We start from the raw sequence: 8,501 nt of genomic DNA on the forward strand, positions 1-8,501 counted from the left end.
ATTTAAAATCTAAATTCTAACAATAAAGGGTATTATAAAAAATACGGATATATCCAAAAGGGAGATATCACATTTCAAGGTGTAGAAAAACCTGTGAAGTTTTAACGTCTCAGAAGTTCTGATTCTCAAGACTGTGCAGGGTTTAGAAGGAGATTAAGGTCAGTGTGGGGGGAAGGTATTTGCTGAAAGAGCTCTTTGTGGCCATCACCCCTCTGGTCTCTCTTGGCCGGCCCTGCCTCCAGATCATCTGAAAGGTAACATTGAACCTGGATGAAAAAAAAAAGGCTGCATTCCTCTTCAGCTTGAAAATGGCATGAAAAAAGATTTGCTTAAAGTGATAGTTCACACAAAATTAAAACTTCACTCATTTTCTACTCACCCTCATGTCGACTAAGGGTTGTAATAATAAGTAATATGTTCTTTTAGAGTTATAGACAAAAATGTATGTCCATTTTAATGTAGCGACTGGAGCTCAGTTTTCTTCTTCAAAAATACACTAAAAACATCCAAATACCTCCACACCTCTGTCCATCTCGTATTAAAGCCACGACATGAGGAATTGTTTCGTTTATATTTTAAGATCGTTTGTAGCAGAAGTTTAAAGAATAACAAGCAATATAGACAGGAAGTACTGGGTAAATATTGCGAGCGCTTCCAGACAGACATACAGTAGTCTAATGTCTACACTGGAAGTGCTCGCGCAGAGGTATTTGGATGTTTTTAAGGGCGTCATTTTGAAGCTGGATGGAGATGGACACAATTGAGAAGATACATTTTTTCCTGTAACTCTAAAAAGGGACAGATTACTCTGACAATATTCCCAACACTTAGTTTACATGAGGGTAAATAGAAAATGAGTGAAGTTTGAATTTTGGCTGAATAATCACATTAATGCTTTGGGGTAGTTACACTTTTTATTCTGTGCCGCTTTATCTCTAATGGGTTAGCGCCATCGCCTCACAGCAAGAAGGTTGCAGGTTCGCTTCCAGGGATGGAGGGAGCCAACTTGTGACCTCTGGAGGGTATGGAGTTTGTGTGTTCTCCCCGTGTTACTTCAGGCACCCAGGTTTCCTCCCACAATCCAAAAACATACAAAGGTTGACTGGGAACTTGTGTGTTGTGTGTCTTTGTGTCCCCTGTGATAGACCGGCGTCCTTTCCACAGTGTCCCCCGACTCTCACCTGAAGAAACTGGGAAAGGCTCCAGCCCCCCACATGCCCCATAATGGATTAAGCGTCATAGAAAATGAATGAATCACTTAAATAACAACCTTCTATAATCTCTCAACAACCATTGACGTTTAGTACATGGTTGAAAAGACGAGTATATCAGAGATCATTTTTACTCAATGATGTCTGGCATTCAAGGTTGGCCATCTCTTTATTCATATTCATTTTTTAAACTATATATTTTAACAACATATCCATAATATAAGTTCCGTCCCAAACTTGACTAAGAGACAAAAAAAAAATATATACAAGTAATAAGGAATTTCTTTGTTGATCTCATTTTGTAATAAAGTATCTAACAAGATAATTGTAGTAAAATAAAATAAAAACATTAAAGTCAATCCTACAACTATTAAGACAATTACAGTAAACTGCAAAAGACCTAAAGCGGAAGAATTTAATCCAAAGATAAATCATTTTAACATTACAAAATAAACATGCACAATACTACACCCAGAGCAAAACTCCATACTAAACAAAATCTTTGAATAAATTAACCTTTTCAAGCGTAAATTGAAGTTTTGAATCACAAAGGACTGAATGGTTCCCAGTTCTACTATCGTTTAAGATGAAACTCACTGTGACTGTACATTTCCAGATAATGTTTGGACAGGGGGAGGAAGGGGGGGCATCTGGGGTCAGCCACAGTGCAACTATGACTCAGCAAATGGAAAAGTACTGGAATAAAAGAAAAAGTCAGAGGAAACCCTTCAGAGCGGTTTTGGTCAGATACACAAGCATGACTCATACTCATTCATCTTCCTACAACATATCTTTAACTTTACCAAGATAAAATGAAAATGAAACCTTCCACTGTTTTAAACTCTACAACGTGAAGCACATTCTGGTTATTACAAAGACACCGTTTATTTGTCACAAACAGAAGACGACATCAGTCCAAGGTTCTCATACAATTAACAAGATATTTTTTTGTTTAAAAAGTGTCTCTAAAACTACATTTTTTTTGTCTCTAATTCAATGGTTCCGAGCCCTTTTGCATCACTGACTTGTTTAATATTGACGACATCTTCATGGACGAACCTTTGATAAAATCAGCAACAATAATGGCACAATCAGAAAAACAACAGTGCATGAAAAATACATCTCCCCATAATGCAAAATCAACAGGAATTCTGGGATGATTCCTCTGGAATAAGATGGTTCATATAGATGAAATATGAAAGAAGAAAACCCTAATCAAATAAATAGTATACTAATAAAACAATCAATTATGTCACAAAGGGAAGGCACATTGCACATTACATGTTGTGAAGTTGACAGTAATGTAAGAAACATGTTTTTAATGTGTCTTTGTTTGCTCAACAGTGTATGAGAGAGTCGCTTTCCTCTCTCAACAAATCAGCCACGTTAACTTTAGTATCATCAGATGACGACACAAAACACCCAAATAAGATCCACATGATGTATGCAATTTAAACCAAAAATACTTTGTATTTCAAGCCTACAATCACATTCATCTCCGGAATAAGTAATCAAATGCATCCACAGTCCACAACACCAATTATAGTTGATTGTATGCTTTGAAACTATCAGCACACTCCCTTTTCACCAGCCAGACTGTTTACCATCCCGCAGTCGACCGGGTGCAAGTACCGTTTAGCCAAATTACACAGCACAGCACTGTAAAAGCAATCAACAGCCCCACACTCCTGACAGATATTGATTTATAACAAACACAAAGGTATCACAGAATGGGAGGGGAAGAGTTGAGAGACTAAACCAACATTTATCATCAGCGCAAAATACACGTCAAACAATGTGACATTCATGATGAATTCCATATTTCCAGTCCTTTATATCGGATCTGGTTTTGGCCATTATACACTGTTCTGTGTGTTTCTGAGAATCACGCCTACTCAGATTTTAGACTGTGCTCAAGCATTAAGTCCCAGTTGATTTCTTCCTGGCACCCCTAAAGGGAGTAATTGATGACTCCAATTGCTCCAAAGGGCTAAGTACGTATGTGACTAGTTATCTTTCTATTAGCACCTTGTGATGGATTTGGGAATCTGTTCAGAGCGTCCCCTGCCTCTCGCCCCACGTTTAAAGTAATGAGCAAGGAATAAAGTACAAAGAAATACTTATGAAGCCAATGCTTGGGGGCCTGAGCTAGCTTATTTTTAGAGTCACAGACAAGCAGTATGAAGGAACATGGATGTTTTTAAGCGTCTTTTTGGAGAAAGTTCGCCCACTGAGCTAGAGTCTCTTCATTAAAATTTACATACATTTTTGCCTATAACTCTCAAAAGGAACAGGTTAATCTGAAAGTAATCCCAACCCTTAGTCAGTAGAAAATGAGTGAAAACTATCACTTTAGAGGACTAAAGTAAATAAGACTTAATAAATTAACATGTATCTGTATAAGGCAATGCAAACCGGCTTATGTATGCACTGTAAATGGATAAGAGTAAAAATGCTTTGCCTTTCTACCTTTGGTTGATAAAATCTCATATTGTTTTTGTTAGTTCTCTTGCGACTCGACTACGTTCCCACAGTAGTTCATGACCCCATATCTTCGAAATCTTTCTCACAGATTCTGTTTATACATTGTTGGGTATAATTGCATGTTTTTGGTTGTGCGGCCTGTGTTGGATTTGCACTTGCCACTTGCTCTGGATCATAAAAAGAGCAAAGAAGAATGCCTTGGGATGGGGTGGGTTTTCTTACGTGACATTTTCATGAACCTCCGCTGCCGTCTGATGAGTGCCGCTTGACCACAACACATGAAACCGAGAGAGATCCACCCTGAGCATCTCATTTACCCTCTCTTTGAACACTAGTACAAGATCAAGTGCCCGGCGTTCTCGGCTGGAAACATAAAGAAGACATTGGTCAAGACTGTCTCGCGCACTTTGTTTCAGAAGCTACATAAGGTCAAGTCTGGCGGAAAATATAACATGCCGACATTTAGAATCATTTTGAAGGGAAATTAAAATGCATGAAGACCGTGCGGCTGAGGATTCTGTTTTTAATCATGAAATGTCAAACACAAGATGAAGTGAGCGCCTGCAGTTATAGAAATGATACGGCGAGTTAAATCACATTAACAACAGAAGAAGAGATCGGCACTTTCGAAGAGGAAAAAATACTTCAATGTCAGCCCTCAGACTATATGTATCGGAGAGCTTCAACTAAATTCTTACTATGGATTCACACAGGCGCACATGTCTGTGGTCGAGACACTTTGGCATCAGAACAATTTTTAATTGGGTGACCGTCACACGGTGACGTGGATATGTGTGCATGTTAACGGACAAAATGGTCAATTTTACCCTTGTTAATTCTTACGTTTTCTGTATATTAATCCTTAATTGACTACGATTTAGATTACTGTGTACAATTTCTAATGGTGACAAGTCCAGGTGCATTTAATGAACGGCCTTCATATTGAGAAAAATGCACTTGTAAACACTATGCAACTACAGGAATCATATGACGTATAATAGAGCCCTATCTACTATCACATTTGACTACTGAACCACAAATCTAATTGTTCGATTTTTGATCCAATGTAAAAGAAGACATGACAATGTCAGTTTAACCTTTCGTTTTGAACTCAGTCATTAAAGGAAAAGTAGAATTATATTCAAGTACACGCCTGTTTCACATTTTCCCCATTTTTCACGTCTTTATCTGACATATGGCTGCACACAAAGACAGCCATTCATCAAACCTTTCAGTCTGTAGTTGCTGTGTGGAATATTTTTCAAGCTGGCTCATGCTACACAGCTCACATAATAACTTGCTGTATGAATTGGCTGTTTGATCAAATATTATTAGAACTTAAAGTAAGTTTAACAAAAGGTAAAGATGATGTTGTATGGCCTCTAGAAAAGAAAACTAATGCAATGTCCTTTAAGGGATGATTAACACATTAATGTCTTGTCGTAAATATTTATCAACACATTGAAACTGAAATCTCGGTGAACAAGGGGTTACGAGAATGAAGTCCATTATGACAAACTGATGAGGTCCAGCCAGATGTTATAATGCCCTGCTTTGTTTATACATCAAGTCCATTGCAGGTTAAGACCAGGATATGCCTAATCTGCAAAATATCTTGATTTATATATTTTTTCTGTTTGATGATTTTCAAGATTCAATCCTACTCAAGTGCACATGTGGCGGCCAGTAGGTGTGGACCGGCTGTTCGCATTCAAATACACGCTTTGCTTAAAAAACATTGACATCAGAGACACAATTATCCAATCACAGCACAGGACTGCTATTATATGCAAGTGAGGTTTCAAGTGTTCCTTCTGATAACCCTGCTCTACATCTGGTTGTAATACCCATGTAGCCATCACACAATTACAGAGTGAACCTGAACTCAGCTGTAGGTCCAGTCCGTCTGCACCTCCACGGAGTAAATTTAGTCTCTGAAGGTCAAGGGTCAACCACTACTAATTGTGGCTCACCTTTCTGCACACACTCGCGGTGCGGACCAAGAGGTTTGGAAACTTTTAGTTTTTGTGAAAGCTGCAAATACCATGAGAGACCTTGAGTGAATACAAAGTTGTGGTGCAGGCATTCAACACTCTTGCTCAACCTCCTTTAACACAATGCTTGACAAAAATAAGACAGCATCGTTGAACAAGTCTGCACCAACATATGATTTAAGTGAGCGTAAACTTAAAGCACAGACTGTGATTATGTGAAACAATATGCTGACCGTGAATGTACACCATGGGTGTATTCAGTCAAGCTGTTTTCTTGCCACAATCGCTGCGGTTAACATTGTTGAAATAAACATAAACATGAAGAAACCACATTATGAGCTTCATGCCACAGATTAAGCATGAAAGAGCATCAATAGATTCGTGTTAATTTCCCTTTATAATTATTTCAAAAGGATCTAAATATAAGCAATTGGGATTTACAATAAAGTATCTTGCATTAAGCATGCATTATTCATGTTTATAGTTTATGTTTTGCTCTCCTTTACAAACAACACATCTACATTAATTTAATTCAGACATTCAACTAATTTGTGCATTATTGCCCTGAGAACAATTGTTGAATTTAGATGAATCAATTCGTGGAACAGCTTGAGAGTCTATTTTCAGGTCATTATTATAACCAAGCTCAGAGAAAAAAAATAGCCTCTTGAAGAGCACCAAGGCAAATATCCAGAGAATAAGGCAGAAAATTAAACCTACATTAGAGCTAATGATGTCTCAAGTGAGTCATTGGACTGTGATCTTGCTGCTCTTCCTCTGCCAAAACTGCAGCCATCAATCCAACTGATCTCTTTGTACAACATCACTTGAAACAATTGTACCAAATGAAAAGAACCGACAAAATACTTTAAAGGTCAATCCGATATTTTTTTTTATATATGAAAGACTCATTTTATAATCTTATCATGTAACAAACTTTATATGAAATTAAACATCTTGTTTTCAATTAGAAAACATAGAAAAATACATACTTACGGGGTATTTTACTCATAAAATATGTGGTAAAACTATATGTAGTTTTATCTCAGAATATATGTATGCTTTAATGTATGAACTGACAATGACTCAAAGTTACCACAGCTAAGAAGGCTTCAGAATTTTAAGGGCCGGAAGTGAAAAACATGCACACAAACCTGTCTTTAGTTGTTAGCGTCTTCATCGCTGTATGGTCGAAAGCACTTTGGAAAACATTGCACAACAACAACTATTTAAGGTTTTGACTCTAATTTCTTTCATGAACGTTGACTTGCTTTGTGAACCAAAATGAATTCCAAGTTGTGTTCGACCTTACTGACCTTATTCCTGTCACACACAGCCTTGATTTGAATTTCCACTTTTCACTGTGTCCTTTCCTTTGCAAACTTGAAGCTGTAATGTTGGATCCTGAAATAACTAATAATTTATTTTGAAATGTTTTATATTTAAATTTATAATTAGCACGTAAATCTAGAAAAAGTTGAGAACTTGTCACAGCTGCCGAAACTCCAGCAGCAGCAGTCCTAAGATGAGAGAGTTGGTTGATTTTTATCAAATATCTCCGTTAATTTAGTTTCCAAAGCTTGTTCGTCGTATAAAAAAACATAAACAAGTGTCATATTCACCCGAAAGTCCATGAGTCCAAACTCAAACGTAGCTTCCTCATACCTTATACCTTACCTTTTTTTTTTTTCCAGATACATATGAAATATTCACTCAAAATTTGGAACATGTCCTTGCCACTAGTGAACATCTCAGAGTCACTTATCTATGGACTGCCTGCAGATTTGTAGTTTGCATTGTTAGAAAACTTATTCAAATCACAGACTAAGAATTGATACTTTGTCATCACAACACACACATCAAAATAGCCCATCACAAAACTCTAAAGAAAATACATTATAAATGAAAAAAACACCTTGATTTTAAGGACTGCTTCAATTGTTGACCATCTCACCTTCTCCACTAAACTCTGAAGATAATTTGTGAATGTCTAAGATTCTCCCTCAGTGAATCTCACATCATATAGAATATTACATAACCACCATTAACACTAGACAGGTTAAAAGGTTGAAAATACCATTTAAACCAAAGGCGAGCATAAAGCAGGGGTGGGCAGTTATAGTTCCTTTAGGGTCACATTATAAATTAAAAGAAAACAGAAGTAAAAATAAGTCATAATATCATCATGAAATTATATTTCATTATTATATAATAATGTATATATATTTGGAAACCTCTTGATATAAATTCATACCTTCATTTTCTGTGCTTCTTATTACCTTATGGGGGTGGCGGGGGCTGGAGAGGTGGGGGACACCCTGGACAGGAGACCAGTCTGTCGAACACAAAGACACACCACCATTCACAGACACACTCATAACTACGGACACTTTCCCCAAGTTCCCAATCAACCTCTGTATGTTTTTGGACCGTGGGAGGAAATCGGAGTGCCTGGAGTAAACACGGGGAGAACACACAAACTCCACACAGAAAGATGACATGTTGGCTCCCTCTCAACGACACTGTTCGCTCCTCTTGATATAAATAAACATGTTGAGATTTTCTCATTAGAAGCTTATTTTTTTACTTAAGCAAAACATTTAAATATTATTATGATTTAATTTACCATTTCAATTAGTAGTTGAGATAAAAGAAAACAAGGTGAAAGAATACAATTGTATCAAATAACTCCTTGGATGGATCCCTTAACAATGTCTTGCTCCACCGATGATGCTAACACTTTCAGTAATAGTCTTTAAGGACCGTCACTGAGTGTCCTGCTTCTCAGGAAAATCTGCATCATGTTTTTAAA

Source organism: Callionymus lyra, chromosome 4 (assembly GCF_982586985.1).
Source record: "Callionymus lyra chromosome 4, fCalLyr1.hap1.1, whole genome shotgun sequence".
In the NCBI taxonomy this organism is placed as follows: Eukaryota; Metazoa; Chordata; class Actinopteri; order Syngnathiformes; family Callionymidae; genus Callionymus; species Callionymus lyra.